General features: G+C 49.4%; 1 long non-coding RNA gene across 1 annotated transcript; it reads right to left on the reverse strand.

The window, feature by feature from the left end:
- Positions 1–1,954: 1,954 nt before the first annotated feature.
- On the reverse strand, positions 1,955–14,267 carry LOC147916970 (uncharacterized). Its single transcript, XR_015552349.1, has 4 exons — positions 14,117–14,267; positions 13,236–13,408; positions 4,235–4,341; positions 1,955–2,231 (listed from the first exon to the last, which is right to left on the reverse strand). It is a non-coding gene; the product is annotated as an uncharacterized LOC147916970 (long non-coding RNA).
- Between the last annotated feature and the right edge of the window lie 4,217 nt (positions 14,268–18,484).

An 18,484-nucleotide genomic window follows, 5' to 3' on the forward strand; every position in this document is an offset into this window, starting at 1 on the left:
TTCTGCTGATTCGCATTCACAGTGCCTTGTTTCCTGGCGTAATTTTATGATTTTTGACTTGAAATGAAATTTTGCTTGGAACTTTATATCTATGAAAAATCTTTGAGCCTGGGCTGAACTTGGCTTCCTGCAGAGATAATCTGTCTTTGTTTCTGCCTGTCACCTGCAGGAAGCAACAACTCTGGACTATTTTTAATTAGATTCTCTGCTTAAGGATTTCAGACTAACTTGAATTTGGACCACATACCCACGTGAGAGTCAGCTTTTGGTTAAGTATTCTCAGAAGAGGTATTGTTTTCCCATCCACACGGGACTAAGTTGTCCTGGCTCTCTCTTCTATGCATCGGGGTTCATTTCTTGGTTACTTCTATATTGAAGGTGTAGCCCTTGGCACCCCTGCCTTATGCAGGGGTCTTTTATTAAACTGCCCACTTGGGCAGGCCTCGAGATTTACCTGCTTTCTCCCATTCCCAGCCCAACATCGACATGGAGGCTTAAGGTCACCAGGATTTGGCAGATCCTGGAAGAAAAGCCAGCACTGTACTCTGTCCCACGGTGTCCACACTCTCCATTCAGTTTTGGTCTCTGTGATTCCCTATTTTCTTGTCAACTCAGTAGTACATTATGATTTTTTAAATATTTTATGTGATATATCACTGTTTTCATTTGGAAAGTTGCTCACAGTATTTAAGGCACCATTGCTCCAGAAATGGTAGTCTTCCCACAGATATTTTGGGCAAAAATATAAAGCACTTTCTTTCTCAAAGCTGGACGTAAGCAAATTTAGGCTGCTGGCAATTATTTTCCTAAAATACCACTCTCACTTTTCTTCCCACTTTTGAGTAATTCTCCCCCATCCTTAAATGTACTTAATTCTCATTGTTGCTCTCTCCCTCCCCTTGCTAGAAAGAAATGAAAAAACTAATTCATGTTCAAGTATTAATGACTAAAAACAGCTTACTCCCATCCCTGCTGTATTACACATCATACTTAGTATGTTACATATAAGGAAGATCCTTAAATTTTCTCTTCCTTAAAGATTTACATTTTTAAAGGATTCTGGAGAGGACAGAGTTTGACTGAAGAAGTGACTCTGATTTTAAATTCCAGGATACTCTGTCAGTCAGGGACTCCCCTCCCATTGCCCACAGGCCTGACTGCATAGGCACCACTCCCTTGTGAGAGCCCTCTCTATACTCTAGAGCCCAGGATGTATAAGGCGGGCCAAGGAGTTAATAAGTTCAGCTGTTAGCTGACCAGCCACACCCACAGGTTCCTGGGGGCATCCAAACCCCTCACCAGCAGACCTGCCATGGATCTGTGCACATTAGCACACTAGACCTGGCCAAACCTGCCAGCATGGTGGATGCTGAGCTCACATCAAATGGGTCTTTACAAGCTCACACAGTTTATTCTCCTCCCCCTGCTCTCACCAGCATTTTCCATCCTCTTGCTCCAAAGGTAGGTGACCCTACCTTTGGAGAGGTAGGGTCACTGATGGATGCAGGAATAAAAATGGATTCTAGTGTTCTGAGCACAGAGAGCCTCTAACCCTGGCCTCGGAGTAATGCTTAAAGCACAAGTACATGTGAGATCCTGGGACAGTGAGTGCACAAGGCCTTCCACAGACTCTGGCCTAGACAGTGATGAGAGCCCCAGACACCCTCTGCCCATCCTTGTGGGGTGCTGCTTCTCTTCTATCCTGGTGACCTATTCCAGGCAAACTCAGGGTCCTGGACATCTGCTCCTGCCCCTGTAGGATGGGGTCCAGCATTGTAATCTGCCAGCAGCCCCTTAAGGGACCTCAGGTAGCACTTCCTCTCACACAGACGAGATGGGATGGTGTTCTGGTTATACATGGCTGCATAATGAACCCGAAACTTAGTGGCTTACAACAGCAATCATCATTAATTTTGCTTATGAGTATGTAATTTGGATACAGCTTGGTGGGGGCAGCTCATCTTTGCTCATCAGCTGGGGCAACTCAACTTGGGCTGGAGGGTTCACTTCCAAGACAACCTACACAGCTGGAAAATCGGTGTCACCTGTTGGCCGAGGCGTCCTCATAGTGTGGCAGTTGGGTTCCAAGAGTGAATGTTCCAAGATGTCCTGAAAGAGGCCGCAAGGTTTCTTATGACAGGCTCAGAAGCCCAGGACATCATTTCTGCTGCATTCTAAGTCATTAATGCCAGCTCAGACTCAAGGAAAAGGTGATTAGATGTCACTCTCAACTGGAACAATAAGAAAGAAGATGTGGCCATCATTTTTTTTTTTTTATAATTTTATTTATTTTTCCCCCAAAGCCCCAGTAGATAGTTGTATGTCACAGCTGCACATCCTTCTAGTTGCTGTATGTGGGACGTGGCCTCAGCATGGCCGGAGAAGCGGTGTGTCGGTGCGCGCCTGGGATCCGAACCGGGCCGCCAGTAGCAGAGGGTGCACACTTAACTGCTAAGCCATGGGGCCGGCCCAGAAGACGTGGCCATCTTTAATTTGCCACACAAGTCTGGGTGACTAGGAATGTTTCAGAATTTCAGAGAGAGTGTGTGAGTGAGTATGTGTGTATGTGTGCGTGTGTGTGTGTGTGTTGGGAATGGGTTATCCATTCATTCAACAAGCACTTTCGAGCCCCTCCTCAGGGTCATTCGAGACAGGAGTTCCTAGACATGTCAGAGAAGCAGACGCAGATGGATGAATGTGAATATTTACTCATCCATTCAACATACATTGTTTGACCATCTATTAAGTGCCAGGCCTTGTGCTGGGTGGCCAAGCCAGACAGGCCCTGTCCCTGTTGAGGTCACAGTTTGTCAGAGAAGACAGACATCAAAGCTGTTATTATGAAAGAGTGTGGTGAGGGCTAAGAGCAGGGCTGCATGGGCTGGGAGGGTGTCTCGCAGGTGTGACACAGTCTCCCTGGAAGAGAGGCGTTTACGCAGACACCTGCAGGAGTTTGTGCAGATGAAGGGGAGGAAGCGAGTGCACTCCTGGTAGGGGAACAGCCCATGTGAAGGCTCAGAGGCAAGAAAGAGTGAGAAGCTCTTGAAGGCTTCAAAGATGTCAATGTGGTGTGTGCTTGTATGTGCCCATGGGTCTATGTGCCTAGGTGTGTACATCCATGTGTGTGTGTGTTGGAAGCATGTGTGAGGCTGCGTGTGCACATGTACATGTATGTATGCGTGTGTGTGTGTGTGTTTACAGCAACACCAGGAGCTCCTCCTCTGCACCTTGCCTAAGCTGACGGAGTGTCCCTACTCTGCAATCCAGAGGTCTGGGGAACAGCATCCCCACCCCTGCTGCCACACATTTCAAGGGCACCCACGACCCGCCCCTTTTCGCACCCTGGCCTGGCAGAGACACACCACTAGCTCCCCAGATAGGCACATGTTGACACGGCCTGTGACTGGTGCGCAGCACTGAGAAGAGGAGGCAAGCTCCAGGCCCAGACTCAAGGCAGCCAGTCCACCTCCTCCCCAGGCCTGCGGGGGCATCCTTGGGACCTCCCACCTCCCCTCTGGAGCTGCCTATGACCCACGCTCAGGGTGACACAGGGGGAAGGGTGCTGGGAGGGGCCCTGCCACTGATTGGACTGGATTGCCAACTGCAACTGAACCAGCCCTTGCCCATCTCTGGGCCTCAGAATTCTCTGCTGTGAGAAGGGGACCCACCCTGCAAGGAAGAGACTCCCTCCCCGTGAGAGTCAGGCAACCCCACCCTAAGGACATGTGCGTAAAGGCTCTTCAAGACCCTCTGTCTCGTTTCGGGTCCATTTCTCGCTGTTGGTGGGGTTAGGAGCTAGAAGGAGCAGGCAGAGCAGGGGAGGAACAAGGCTGGGCCTTTCCTGGGCTCAGTGTGTCAGACGGCCCCAGGGGAAAGCTGTTCCAGAACCACGTCTCCACCTCACCTGCCGTCAGCACCTCAGCAGCACACCAGAGAGAGAAAGAAGAGGGGATTATAATAACCGCAGTGGTAATAACAGTCTCAGCACTGTTCTAATCGTGCTCTTTGAGCCCTCCTGTTGCTCTATGGGCATTTTCCTGCTGTCAGGAACTGCACACAATCAACAGAAACAGCAAAAGATAACAGTGGCTTTAACAGGATAAATGTTTCTCTCTCACATAAAAGAAATCTAGAGGCAAGCAGTCTAGGCCTGGTATGGCAACTCCACGAAGTCTATAGGGACCCAGGCCCCCTCCAGTTCACTGCTCTGCAATTGTTGGGGCCTAGTCCTTACCTCATGTCCAAGAGGGCTGCTAGAGCTCCAGCCATCACATCTGTGAACAAGGCAGCTCTTTTATATTTCTCTTTTAGTTAAAAAAGCGTTCTTGAGGTATAATTTACCTAAAATAAAACACACACATTTTAAGTACAGAGTTTGAAGAGTTTTGACAACTGTAAACACCCATGTAACCACCACTTCAGTTGAGATACAGAATATTTCTGTCTCCCTAGAAAGTTCTCTCATGCTCCTTTGCAGTCAATGCCCCCTGTGACATTATTATAGATTAGTTTTCCTGTTCTAGAACTTCATATAAATGCAATAACTTAGTAAGTACTCCTCGGTGTCTGGATTTTTTGACTCAGCATAATGCTTTTGAGATATATCCATGTTCTTGTGACTATCAGCAGCTTGTTCCCTTTTATTGCTGAGTAATATTCCATAGTGTGGGTGGGCCATTGTTTATCTACTCACATATTGATAGACATTCACTTATTTCCTCTCCCTCCCTTTTAGGAGACTTTCTAGAAGTTCCACATAACATTTCCTCTTGGCCTTCAATGGCCAAACATAGTCACATGGCCACACCCAGCTACAAGGAAGCTGAGAAATGCAGCTCTGTAGTTGGGTGGCAATTGGGATTTTTTTCTAGGAGGAAGGGGAGAGCAGATGTTGGGGACAACTAGCAGTCTCATTTGGCAGACTGAGAATCCAAGATCCAAAGAAGCCGTGATTTCTCTAAAGTCACCAAGGTCCGCATACCAGAGGGGGGTCAAGGCTCCACATTTAGTGTCTTTTCAATCTGTCCCCAGCAGAACACCTCACATCCAGTGGGACCGCCCATTGGCCGAGGTTCACAGAGTCCGGGGTACTAGGGGAGAGCAGGAAGGAGCAGGCTGGCACCAGGAAGGAGGGATAATGCTGAGGCCGTGGAGCATTTGACTGAGCATTCGCTAAGGACCAGGCCCTTTACCCAACACGCCAGCTAATCCAGAAAGCCATTCAGGGGGCTCACTACTCCTGTTGACCCCATTTCTCAGATGAGAAAACTGACATTTAGAGAGGTTAAGTAACTTATCTGATGTCACGCAGCTAGTAAATGGCGTCTACGGGGTTCCAGACCTTCAGTTCTGCTGAAAGCAAGTTCTGACCACAGAGAGAAATATACTTTGGAGTTTCTCAACATCCTTTCCAACAGGTAAAGGAGGTTCTATCCTGAGACTCATAAATAAACAGTCCTTTCAGAGGCCCCGCCTGTCGGCCTCGGGGGCCTACCATAGACCTCTACTCTCCTAATTCACTCAGGACTTCTTCTCATAATTCTACTTTCCTCCATTTCATGCCTATAACGTATTAACATAAACAACAGTGCTGACAGCAGCTCAGCTCTAACTGGCTCATGCTGGAATCTGACTGATGATTTTCATCAGGGAAAAAGACTAAACAGGTTAAGATGATTAAATTTTCTTAAACCTACAGCTAAGCCTAATCAAAGCCATTTGTGCAGAGGTGTGTGCGTGTTTTCCTTTGCTGGAAGGTTGATTGGCAGTTTCAAACAGATGAGTATGACTTCTGGGGGAAGAGAGTTAACACAAAGCATTTTCTACAGCTTCCAGACATTGGCATAGGCCACTTCCACTTCCCTGTCTAGGCTGGAACTATCATTTTTCCTGAGAACCATCTGATGACAAAAATGAAATTCAGAGCGTGTCCATTTTACCCTCTCCCGTGTTTCCCCCCAAGTTGGGTCCTTTTATAATTAGAGCTGCCTGTGTTGAACGAACAGGGAAGTGCCATAGCTTCCTAATTCTCAGGAGTTTGCAGGGTCAGGAGCCTCTCACACAGCCTGCCCACAGTATCTTGGGCAAAGCTTTCCCCTCTCTGGGCCCCATTGCCCCATTGCCCTGGGGAGCTGGCCCTGAGGATCTCCTGTTCATCACTCCCATCAGTGGAGTAGGGGCACAGCAAATGGGGTGCGGCGGGAATCAACCTCTGCGTGTGGGTTGTTCTTTGTCACACAGGGCTCCTGAGAGGACTTGCTGATTGCATCATATAACCTACCTGGTATCCCACCTGGATACCTGAAGGGGCTGAATGTGATAGGGGCACAAATAGGTGACTAGAAAAAGGAGGAGGAAGCTCCTGTTTGTAGTTCTCTCTAAGACATTACTGGCTGGCTGTTTTGCCCTCTGTAACATCGGACAGCAAAATGCTGACCACCCCACCCACCCCCTGGGAATGCATCTGTAGGCTCTTACAGATACCTGCTCACTGCACAGTACAGCTCCCTAATGATGGATATGTACCCCCGGCTGACCTTGTTGACCCCTTTCTCAGCATCCCCCTGAGTGTCCTCCTCATAGCCTCTTACTGCTCAGGTTCCCTCTTCCCAGTAGGCAGGTCCTGTCAAGACAGGCTGAGCTCTAGTACTTCCCATGGTGTCCATGTGACGTACAGGAAAGTCATGTGAGGAAACCCTTGCCCCTCCTCCTGCCACCATGGACCACCCCAGCCAGCCCTTCAAGTCCCTGGAAAGAAGCAGGCAGAAGTCTCCATGTTCACAATCACCCCCAAACTCCAGGTGATGTATACCATAATCACTCTCACTGCCCTTCCCTCTACTTCAGGCAGCAAGCTAGCCCATGGGTTTCGAAAGCTCAGCCAACATCCTGCCAGAGGCTAGTGCCAGACTTCCCTTCTGAAAGCCCACTGCCAGTTTCTGCAAGTACTTCTGAAGTCCTATTAACCTGTTTGGGGGGGAACACCTCCTTCTGTCCCATGGAGTACTGGATATGGGAGGACACAAAGACTCCTGAATTCCTTTCAAATTTTTATTTTCTTTTACATAGTCTGGAGATAGATGATGGAGATGAGTAGCCATTCACTGGACCATTTCTGCTACCTTTTAGTAATCTGTGTAAATGTGGCTGGCATCTTACTTTATAAGGTATTTTTTCAGGTTTGGCGCTTCAGCCAATCTCCTAAAACATCAATATTGTGTTACATAGTTTTTAAGGTTTTTCCCAGTACTTTCTCCTAGAAAAAGAGAGTGAACTAAACCCAAAGCAAGCAGAAGAAAGGAAATAAAGACCAGAGTGGAAATAAGTGAAATAGAGAATAGTAAAACAATAGAGAAAATCAACAAAATCAAAAGTCATTCTTTGAAAACATCAACAAAATTGACAAACTTTTAGTTAGACTGGCTAAGAAAAAAAAGAGAAAGCTCAAAAAACTAAAATCAGAAATGAGAGAGGAGGCATCACTACCAACCTTAGAGAAACAAAAAGGATTATAAGGGAATACTACAAATGACCATATGCCAACAAATTAGATAACTCAGCTGAAATGGACTAATTCCTAGAGAGACACAAACTATCCAAATTAACTCAAGAAGACATAGAAAATCTGAACAGACCTACAACAATAAAGAGAATTAGTAATTTAGAAACTTCCCACAAAGAAAAGCCCAGCCTCAGATGGCCTCACTGATGAATTCTACCAAACATTTAAAGAATAATTAATACCAATCCTTCCAAAACTCTCCCAAAAAATAAAAGAGGAGTGAGCACTTCCCAATTCATTATGTGAGACCAAAAGTACCTTGATACCAAAACCAGATAAAGGCATCCCAAGAAAAGAAAACTACAGATCAATATCTCTTATGAATATAAATGCAAAAGTCCTCAACCAAATACTAGCCAACTGAATCCAGTAACATACAAAAAGGATTATACAATATGATCAGGTGGGATTTATCTCAGGAATGCAAGGTTGGTTTAACATCTGAAAATCAATTAATGTAACACACCATATTAATATAATAAAGGACCAAAAAAAAAAAAAAACCCAGATGATCATCTCAATAGACACAGAAAAAGCATTTGGCAAAATCCAAAAGGGGGAAGATGGAAAAGGTGCTCCAGGCAGAGGAAATAACCTAAACAAAGTCACAAAGGAAAAAGTTTTATTTGGGGAATGTACAGGGAGTAAAGATGTTTTAAGAAAGGAGATGGGGGAGTCAATCTATGGAGAGCCTGGAATGCCAGTTTAAGGGATCAAGGGGGAGCCATAAGGGTTTTGAGCAGACCTCTGACAGAATGAAAGTGGCATTCTAGGAAGCTAATCTTGGCCAAATTATCCAGTGATGAATTTACATACACCAATGGGACTCCAAGGTTCAGAGTAACAGTCACAAAATTTTCTGGAGGATGAGTTACAATCTAATTTACTCCCCTGGTGGAGCCATGCTTTGCAGCTGGAAGTATATATAGGTTCTGAAGCTCTCTTTAAGAAAAGGAAAATAAAATTACAAATCAAAATTAGGTACCAAGGGCCGGCCCCGTGGCTTAGCGGTTAAGTGCGTGCGCTCCGCTGCTGGTGGCCCGGGTTCGGATCCCGGGCGCGCACCGACGCGCCGCTTCTCCGGCCATGCTGAGGCCGCGTCCCACGTGCAGCAACTGGAAGGATGTGCAGCTATGACATACAGCTATCTACTGGGGCTTTGGGGGGAAAATAAATAAATAAAATCTTTAAAAAAAAAAATTAGGTACCAAAATGAATATATATTTAGAAAGAGGAAAGAAATCATGACAAATTACAACATGCCCATGGCTACTCTAAGCCATTCACTACAAGTTGGAGTGGAGAGAGGCAAGAATCTTAACTAGTTCAATTATTATATCTGATTTTTGCAAACTGTACAAAAACATATGACCATGTGAACACACTGCATGGGCCTTGGGAGGATTCCTGCAAATGAGGAGCCCTGCAGCTTGAGCCTCCTCTGCCTGTGGTGGATCTGCCACGAGCGTTGGAACCAGTGCGCATGGGCTCATGAGAACCAACAGTGAACACGTCTTCCCAACTTCATGTGCAGTGATGTCATGATGGTAACTTGAGATCCGCCATGGTGGCAGTATTTACACCACAGAAATTGGCAAAGGCTACAAATTAGGGCTTCTTCCCACCCCCAGAAAGCCAGCTGTTAAACATTTAACAACACACCACTGAATCCACTTCTATTTACGGCTAAAGTGTAAATCTAGTTCTGGTCCTTGGCACAAAGTCCCCATCATTGGCTGTCACAGCTGGACTATTCAGAGGCCAAAGTCATTAGAGTCAGCATCAGACCAGAAGAGATCTCTCTAGGGCAGTGATCTCAGAGGCTTCCATCTGTACACTGACCACTCTCTCCACTGTGTCCCCTCTGCTCTCTCATCTTCTCTGGCCCTTACCCACCAAAAAAAACCAAAGCGGCCCTGTCAGCACCTCATCTGAAGGGAAGACATTTCAGATCAGGACTGAATGCGAGCCTTTCTCTAAGCCTAGTAGGGGCAAGGAGACAGGACCACAGGGGAAGGAGACTCTTTAAGCTCCTGGCCCTGGAGGCCTCCAGGATAGTAACCATAAAGATGAAGCCATGCCCTAACCCATCCCAATGACCCGTTGGCCCTATGCCTGAGGTGACCTGTGTCTCCCAGATTAGATGACATTTCCAGCCTTCGGCACTCTCAGAGCAGTAAGGCCCGAAGTCTCCTCCCCAGTGACCACATCTCCTCTCATTTTCCCTACGTATGCTCACCCTCAGTTCTAAGAAGCCCCTCATGCCAATATGATGGGCTAGGGGAAGGAGTCCATGTGCTCTGCAGAGTTCACAGGCTTTGACCCTCTCCCTAGTCTCCCTTCCCTCTTCAGAGGGAGGGTGCCTCAGGTTTTAGTGGGTCTCCATACAGCCAGCCTTCTCCACCCTTTCTCTGGATCTGCAGATAGGGAAACTGAGGCTCAGAAATCAGGAGTCACACTGAGGCCTGTCTCACTCCAATGTCCATGCCCTTTTCATTCCACTATGTCGTCACTCGAATAGGTGTGGATTCTGTCTCCCGCCAGCAGGGAGCCAGGTCCCTATACAGAATGCATCCCAATCCTCCACACAGGGTCCCGAATGCACAGAATTCCCAGGGTAGCTGCCCTCAGCTTCAGGGCTGTGGGATGAACAGGCGGGAGAGCAGGTGGAATAGAGGTAATGAAGAGGAGGAGCGGGGTGGGGAGGAGGCAGCGTCTGGGTTACGGCCTGAGGACATAAGTGACTGGTACTCAGTAGGCCATATCTGGTTCCCACCCATCCCTGAGGATGCTCATGTCCAGGTGTGTACAGCACCCATCAGCCAGCATGGTAACTGCCTGTGAGTACACCAGCCCAGGCTCTACACGAGGCCCCTTTGACAATAAGCACTGGATACCAGCAGTGGTTTAGGGACTGCGCTTTGAGCCAAAAGATGTAGATTTGAATCCCGGCCCTGCTGCTAACTAGCCACAAGACCTAGGGGAAGTGACCCGGCCTCTCTGAGGCTCAGTTTCCTTCCCTATAAAATGGAGACAGTAAAAGAACCCACCTCACAGGTTGTCGGGGAGATTAAGGGAGATAACCCATGTAAAGTGTTTAGTGCCTAGCAGGTACGAGCCACACACAGCGCTTATTACTATTATTGCTAAGATTGCACTATACCTGACAAATGTTTGCTGACCGAATGAACGGCAGTCCTTGCCCAAAGCTATCCAGCAAGCCAGTGATGAGAGGCCAGCTCACCGAAAGGAGGTAGTGTAATCTAATGTTTAGGAACATATACTCTGAGGTCATAGCACAGAGATTCAAAATCCCAGCTCAGCCTGGGCAAATTACTTAACCCTTCTGTGCTTCATGTTCCTCATCTATAAAATGGGAACAATAACAGTACCTAACTAATAAGGTAGATAAATAGGTAGATGGATAGATAGACGGATAGGTACAAATAGGTATAAAGGATATATGTACACATACATTTTTGTTTTAAGGATTAAATTAATATTTGTAAAGAACAGAGAATGGTGCCTGGCACATTTCAAGTGCTATTCAGTGTGAGCTACTGCCACTATCCAGGTGTCAGCCTATGGCTGTCAGCTGAGAGGAGGACACCGAGCCCCAGGACTGAATTACTCCCTCAAGGAGCTTTGGTCCCAGCCACATAGCCCATACAGAAGGTCTCCCACAGCTGCCAGACTTCTGTCATCTGCACCACTGGCTCCACCACTCACCCTGCTCAGATTTCCAATTATTTGTCCTGTTTTGAATTCAAGTGGGATATTAGCAGTGAGTCTGGCTTTATTAATGGCGGTGTCTTTAGTGTTATCAACTTTCTCACTCACTCCTCGCTTTCACTCCAAGAAGCTCTGTTTCCTTTAATTAAGCCCCATGCTAAGTGCCGAGCAGGTGACGAGTCTGGAAAGGCCTTTGTTCTGGGGCTTAGACGCTTTCTCATGGGCTGGAGATCGGAGAGACAGTGCGCTGCCGCCTTTGAAGTCTGACATCCATCCCCACAATCAGAGAAGAGGGACAGTGTGGAGAGCCAGGCCCAAGAGGCAGGAGCCTGGCTCTCGCCCAGTCTGCCTCCCTCGTACCTGTACAGTGGGGGCGGGGTGCATGAGACAACTCTGCCACCACTCCCAGCAGCACTGTGACACTCCGCATCTAATGAGGAGTGGAAGGTGTCAGCCCAGGAGACAGGAGGCTCCATTCTGCAGACTCAAAGATGGGGTGACAAAAGCCACAGATACCCAAAAGGAAGCGAAGCATAGACAAAGCAAGCCCAAACTTTGCATTACCCAGCCTGGGTTTGAATCCTGGCCCCGCTGTGCTGTGGCAAGTTTCTTAAGCATATTGAGCCTCAACTGCCTCCTCTGTAAAATGGGGTGATGGAATCTACATCCCGTCATATGGGAGATGACGTATGGGAGCCATCTTCAATGCCAGTCCTCCTACTGTTAGCATCTTACTGCGCAATAAGCTTGCTGTTTGAAGAACAACTCTTTTTGTGTGTGTGTGTGAGAAGGACCAGCCCTAAGCTAACATCCAATGCCAATCCTCCTCTTTTTTGCTGAGGAAGACTGGCCCTGGGCTAACATCCATGCCCATCTTTCTCTACTATATATGGGACGCCGCCACAGCATGGCTTAACAAGCGGTGCGTCGGTGCACGCCCAAGATCTGAACCAGCGAACCCCGGGCCGCTGCAGCAGAGAATGTGCACTTAACCGCTTACGCCACCGGGCCAGCCCCTGAAGGACAATTCTTATGCCCAGCCTCCAAGCCCTGCTTGGCCATCAGCACCTCTGTGTGCTTCTCCTGATCACCAAGACAGAGTGAATCCTCCTCTTCTCCGCACGTGTTTCTGTGCCCTGTCATGGATGGTGCATGCAGACAGCACTACGCACATCCCACACTATGAAACGATGGTGGATGTGTCTGTATTTCCAGCTACAGCCTGCTTTGTATCCTATCTTTGGCAGCTGAGTGGAGAGGGAGGCAGGCTCGGTAAATAGTAGGCACTTGGTGACTGAAGCAGTTGAGCTCAGCTCGATTTACTTTACAGGAAGCCATCACCACAGCTGCCAGGCAGGTTCTGTCACCTGAAAGAGACAGACCCACTCTTGGGTCTGGGCTTTAAGCCTTTCTCAGAAAAATGAGAGCCACGAGATGTGAGTCACTGTTAAGTGAGGACATGAAAGGCTGAGTGTAAGCCCCCAGCACAGTGCCTGCCACACGGAAATACCCTGCAAAGGTCATAATATTGTTGTCGACGCCACAAAAGCCTTGGATGATGAACGCCCTGGTGAACGTGACTGGCTCATGCAGACAATTACTGGCACCTGTGTTCCTGCCTCACTGTCTGCTTAGAAAGCCCCATCCGCTTCAGCTGGCCCCAAATGCCCGCGAGTGTCCCCAGACCACCACTGCTCTGTTCGGCTTCATCCTCCAGCTGAGGGGGCTGCTATGGAGTGGGTACGAAGAGAGACAGCCAGGAGACCTCTGTCAGGTGCTGAACAGCAGCCGTGGGGCCTCCTTCCCAGAGGTCTGGGGCAAGGGGCCTCAATGCTCCTCACCCTGACAGTCCTGGCACCGCCACCAACCTCACCCTTCAGCCTGCCATCCTCCCTTGGGGCCTTTCTCACCTCCCCCATGAAGCCCCGCCCACCCTCCTAACCTCGGGCCTGCTCCTCCATCGAGGGTTCCCGGAGCGATTCTCCACAGGACAGGGCAGCACGTCTTGCTCCCAGCCCCTGGCTTCCGGTAGCCGCTGCTGCTCTTGCCTCCCCTCAGAGACTGTGGGCTCCTCCGGGCTGGGTCTGCTCCGCTGCTTCCCCATGTCCCCAGCACCTAGAGGAAGAGCCAACACAGGGCAGGCAGTCAGGAAAAGTCTGGCACCCCGGCTTCAGTCACAGAATTATGGCCAGAAATATTTTTTTGATTTTGATACTCTCTAAATTTCATTCAGTTCTAGAAATGCCTACTCATCACTCCTGGACAGCAGTCCTGCCTCTACTGGGAAGTCAGAACCAGTGCTCTCGGTGTAAAAGACTGAAACCCAACAAGGAAAGGGGGATTAAAGTGTGTGGGAATCACCCACGGCTGGATTCAGGTGCTTGACCACGGACCTAGGAATCTCTCTACACTTCTCAGCTCCAACTCCCACGCACTGGATCATTTTCAGGAGACCTTCCCCCACGAAGTGACCACACGGCCACCAGCAGCTCCAGCCTTTGATTCTCCTAGTTCAACAATTCAGCGGCGCAGAACGCCCCTGTGTGCGGGCAGCTCCGGCAGGGTTCCAAGAAGGACTCTCATTGGCTTGGCATACGTCACGTGCCCTTCCCTGAACAAATCGCTGCGGCCGAGGGCAGTGGTGCTGATTGGCCAGGTCTGGGTCACGTGCCCAACTGGCGCCAACGGCTGGGAGGAGTCTGGTCAGCCCTGCGCACACCACGTGGACTGAGAGTAGGGGCTGAGTAGTTTCCCCGAGGGAAATCAGGGTGCTCTTTCCAGAAGGAGAATGGACACTGGGCAGGCAAAGCAATTAATACTCACCAGAGCGCCTCCATTAAATAAGGCAAGAAAAGTAGCAAGTCCGGATTGCAAAGGAACATCTAATAGCCTTCAGGAGACAACCACCAACCAAAACCAGTCCAAACTAGCGAATGTCTAAATAAGAGCCGCTCTGTCGCATCGAAGTCCAACTGTGTGTCACGGCCTCTCAGAGCTGTTGGAGATGAAAAGAGAGCAGGCTGGACAGTCAGGAAGCCTTCCTGGAGGGGGAGGTGGGGCTTAAAGGACTGACAGACCCGAGAAAAGAGGAGATGGGTTTCCAGGCTGCTATGGTCGGGCATCAGAGGGATAGCGCCGGCCTCAGATGTCATACCAGGGCACAGAGCTGTCACAGGACCATGCCGGGGCGGGGGGGGGGGGGGGGGGGGGGGGGGAGACAGCAGAGCCTCGCCCCTCCAAAGGGTTAGGCTCCGCCCCCAGGACCCGAGCCAGCAAGATCAAAATCTAATTTACTCATTAGGCGTGTTTCTTCTGTACAAATCAAATCATGGGCTATTTTTCCACATCGTAAATATTGTTTTAAACTCTTGCTCATAGGCAATTAGATTACAAGCATCGCCTGGTGAGCTATACGCCAGCGCGTTTGGCGGGCCTCTGGCTGCTTTTCGAGCGGTTTCCTTTTGAAATGTTTCCCAATGATTTTTAAGGGTCTTTGAAATCCTCTCCCTAGTGATGCGTGAGGGTCCATGTCTGTGGCCATTAATCTCCATAACAGCCCAAAAGAGACTCAGTCTCGTCAGCGTTCATTTCCAAAGGGCCTAGCTGAGCTTGGCACCCCCTCCTTATTTCTCCCTGTTGTTGGTCGCTCTTCACCAGTCAGCTACGTCCCCCAAACCACTGCCTCTGTCCTTGCGTTAATTAAAGAGCCAGGGAAGTACTCGCTCTGAGCACCAGCCATCAGGCGACCTGCATTCCAGTGCCAAGGTCATCACTCGTTTTGAGCAACTGTTCTATCTGCCCTCCCTGGGCCTCAGTTTTGACATCTGTAGAATGGGGTTAATTCTTGCCTTACCCCAGTGGTCCCCTATTCTCCTCTGCTGGCCTTTCTGGGCCCTTCTGAGCTTCCACAGCTGACTAGAAAGACTATTGTTCTTGCTGCTCTCCCACAATGCTCCTTTCCTTTTCAGGGCAGGTCTGTGGAGTCAGCAGATCTGACTTGTAATCTCCCTCCATGTGTCAGCTGAGAAGCTGTGGATGGGAGACACCACTTCTCTGCACCTTTGTTTTCTCTTCTATAACATGCGGATAGCACTGCCTCCCTCATGGGGGGCTGTTGTGGGATTAAATGAGGTTCAGCCCCTGCCTGACACAGCAGAGGGTTAATAATAGATCATTCTTCTTAGGGGGAAAATTCTAGCTCAACCACTACAAGTTGTGTGACTTTGAGATGTCACTTTACCTCTCTAAGCCTCAGTTTCCTCATCTGTAAAACAGGAATAATAACACAGTTCAAGACTGTTGGGAGGACTGAAAGAGCATATACAGTCTCTACCATAGTGCCTGGCACACAGTAGGTGCTCAGTAAAAGGTGCTTATAGCTCTTGTTGTTGTTATCAGGGACTAAACAGGGGCTCACAGGGTGGACATCTAGAGAAGAGACAGGTAACCGAGGGCCAAGGCAGTCATGAAACGCTTCCTGGAGGAGGTGGGTCTGGTGCTTAGCCAGATCAGGTTGGGGTTCTGCGGGTCTCAAGGAGAGAGCTATCACGCCATGACAGGGCCTCAATAGCCAAAGGTCGAAACGACCCAACTGTCCACCGTCAGATGAATGGACAAAGAAAACGTGGTGTATGCGCACAGTGCAGTACAGGGAGCTCGAGGTGAATGGGCACAGGTTCAGCCTGAGATGATGAGAAAGTCCGGGAGCTGGATGGTAGTGATGTTGCACAACAGTGTGAGTGTACTGAATGCCACTAACTGTGCACTTAAAATGGTCAAAATGGTAAATTTTGTTAGGTATATTTTACTTCAATAAAAACAAATAAAAAAATTACCTTCTCACCGAGGCCCTCCCCGGCCACTCTCTAAAATTCCTGCTCTCCCCGCACGAGATATTTCGTATCTTCTTTCCTTGCTTTGTTTTTTCTTCTTAGTGCTTATGACTATCTAATACATTATTATATTTTACTTTTTTGTTGTTTATTACTGCCTCCCCCCCCATAAAAAATAATCCTAGACTAGAAGCTCAGACTGGGTAGAGGTGTTTACCACGGCATCCCGGGGCCCCTAGCCTGGTGTCTGGCAAGTACATAAACATTTGTTGAATGAATGTAAGGCACCAGGGGTTGTTAGGGACCACGAAGAAGATGCCTCAGGCCATCTCTAGCAGATTCACAGTTCCGCCGAGGGGCTCTGACCCCAGAAAGGGGCTGGACCTTGGAGGCACGTCCAGGCTTCCGCTCCCCTCGGCTACTCCCCCCGCCTAGGGAGCTGCTTCAGTAGGTTATTAGTGGGGCTGCCGGAAGGGCAGGGAGTTCATGGGAAAGAAGCACATCAGAGCCCAAGAGAAACCAGGAAGGATCCGCCTCCTGCTGCAAACACATCCCAGTCCCCTGGGGGAGGTGGCTGATGGGGGTGCCCCCAGCAGGGGCAACTGACAGGCCGAGCTCTGGGCCAACAAGCCAGCTACAAGCATTTATTGGGCACCCACTGTGTGTCCGGCTCCTTGCTGAGGTTACGGGACCAACAAGAGAATTGTTCAGCTTCTAAGAGTTGTCCTAGAGGATACACACACACACACACACACACACACACACACCCACCCACCCACCCACCCACCCACCCAGAAGGTGAGGTGATGCAGGTGAGAATTGAGGGCGTCGCTGTCTGGTCTCGGCCAGGCAGCCTGCCAGGGTCCCCGCCAGAGAATTCCTGCTCCTGGCCCTGCCCCACCTCTCCACACCTGCTCCCAGGTAAGTATCCTATGCTGGCCATTTACACCTGAGTGTGAAGTTAACCTAAATGTTCTTTCTCTCCAAGGGATTTCACACCTAATATTTATCTTTGACTTTCCAGTGAAATTTCACATGTCCTAAGAAATGAATTTGAGGCCTCAAGTGTAGTTGAGGGAAGACTTGTGTGTGGGGAGTTCTCCCAGGGCCTTGAAATGGGACCCTGGGGGACCTCTGAGCGCTTGTGTAGTCCTGGAGGGCCTCAGGGAAGAGGTGATCACTGTGAACTGGAAGGAATGTGTCAAAGAAGGAGATTTCCTGTCCCAGAACAAGCCAATGAGACAACAGGGTACCAGGGTGGGGAGATCATGAACCCAGCTGGTTAAAGCCAAGATGTAAAGGAAGAGGCCGTGTTTTCCTTTCAATGACCCAGGACTCATACCTAATTGATGGACATTCATGGAGCCTCTCTGGCCAGGCCCTGGGCTAAATGCTGGGGCCACCACCAATGCATCAGACATTGTCCCCACCCTGGCAGAGCCCACAGCCCAAGATTGGAGGCCGTTACAAAAGAGGGAGCCCTAGGGGAGCGCAGAGAAGCCCTGCTCAGCCTTCAGGATCACAAAAGACTTCTAGGAGGGGACAACGTCCAAGCTGGGTCCTGAAGGCCTAATGACAATTCAGCAGCTGCAGAGGTAAAGGAAGGGAATCCCAGCCGGGTGATGTCATGTCCAGAAGTCTCAGGACCACCTCAGGAGTGGTCAGTGCTTGGTAGCCGGGCGTCCAGCAGGTTGGGGGTAGGGAGAATGTTGAGATTAAAGAGGTCGGCAGGGGTGAGATCTTGGGGGACCTCAGGTGTCATGTTGAAGATTTGGGCTGTCTCCTTGAGGCCAGAGTTTTAGGCTGTGGGTGCTGTGGGCACATATGTGACTTAGAAGATTTTTCCTCCTGTTCTGAGGAGACTAGATGGAGTGGAGGTGGGGGAGGAGGCTGGAGCTCATGGAATCAGCTGGGGAGTTACGGAGTCGAGTCACCCAGAGGACAGGCGAGGGTGGCTCACGCCTGGAGATAGCCAAGGAGAACTTGGATGTGGGAAAGTGAGGGGGCGGGACTGTCAAGGATGAGCCTGAGTGTGAGGCTTGGGTAGCAGGACGAGTGATGGCCCCGGTCCCTGTGTCTGAGGCGGGAAGAAATGATGCAAATACCTTTGACGTGCTGAGATGTCTGTGGGACACTCGGGTAGAAACCTGTGAAGTTCTGGAGCCCAGAAGGGAGGTCTAAGCTGGAAATATGGGTTTGGGAGCCACCTGCACATAGAGGGTAACTGAAACCAGGACTAGGAATGCAATCACCCAGAGAAGGTGTAGCAATGAGGAGAGAGTTCAAACAGCACCCCAAGGAACCCCAACATTTGAGGTTGGGCCGAGAAGGACAGGCCCCAATGTTGATGAAGAAAGAG

The sequence above is a fragment of the Ceratotherium simum genome, chromosome 5 (assembly GCF_057802395.1).
Source record: "Ceratotherium simum simum isolate JZ-2026a chromosome 5, ASM5780239v1, whole genome shotgun sequence".
In the NCBI taxonomy this organism is placed as follows: Eukaryota; Metazoa; Chordata; class Mammalia; order Perissodactyla; family Rhinocerotidae; genus Ceratotherium; species Ceratotherium simum.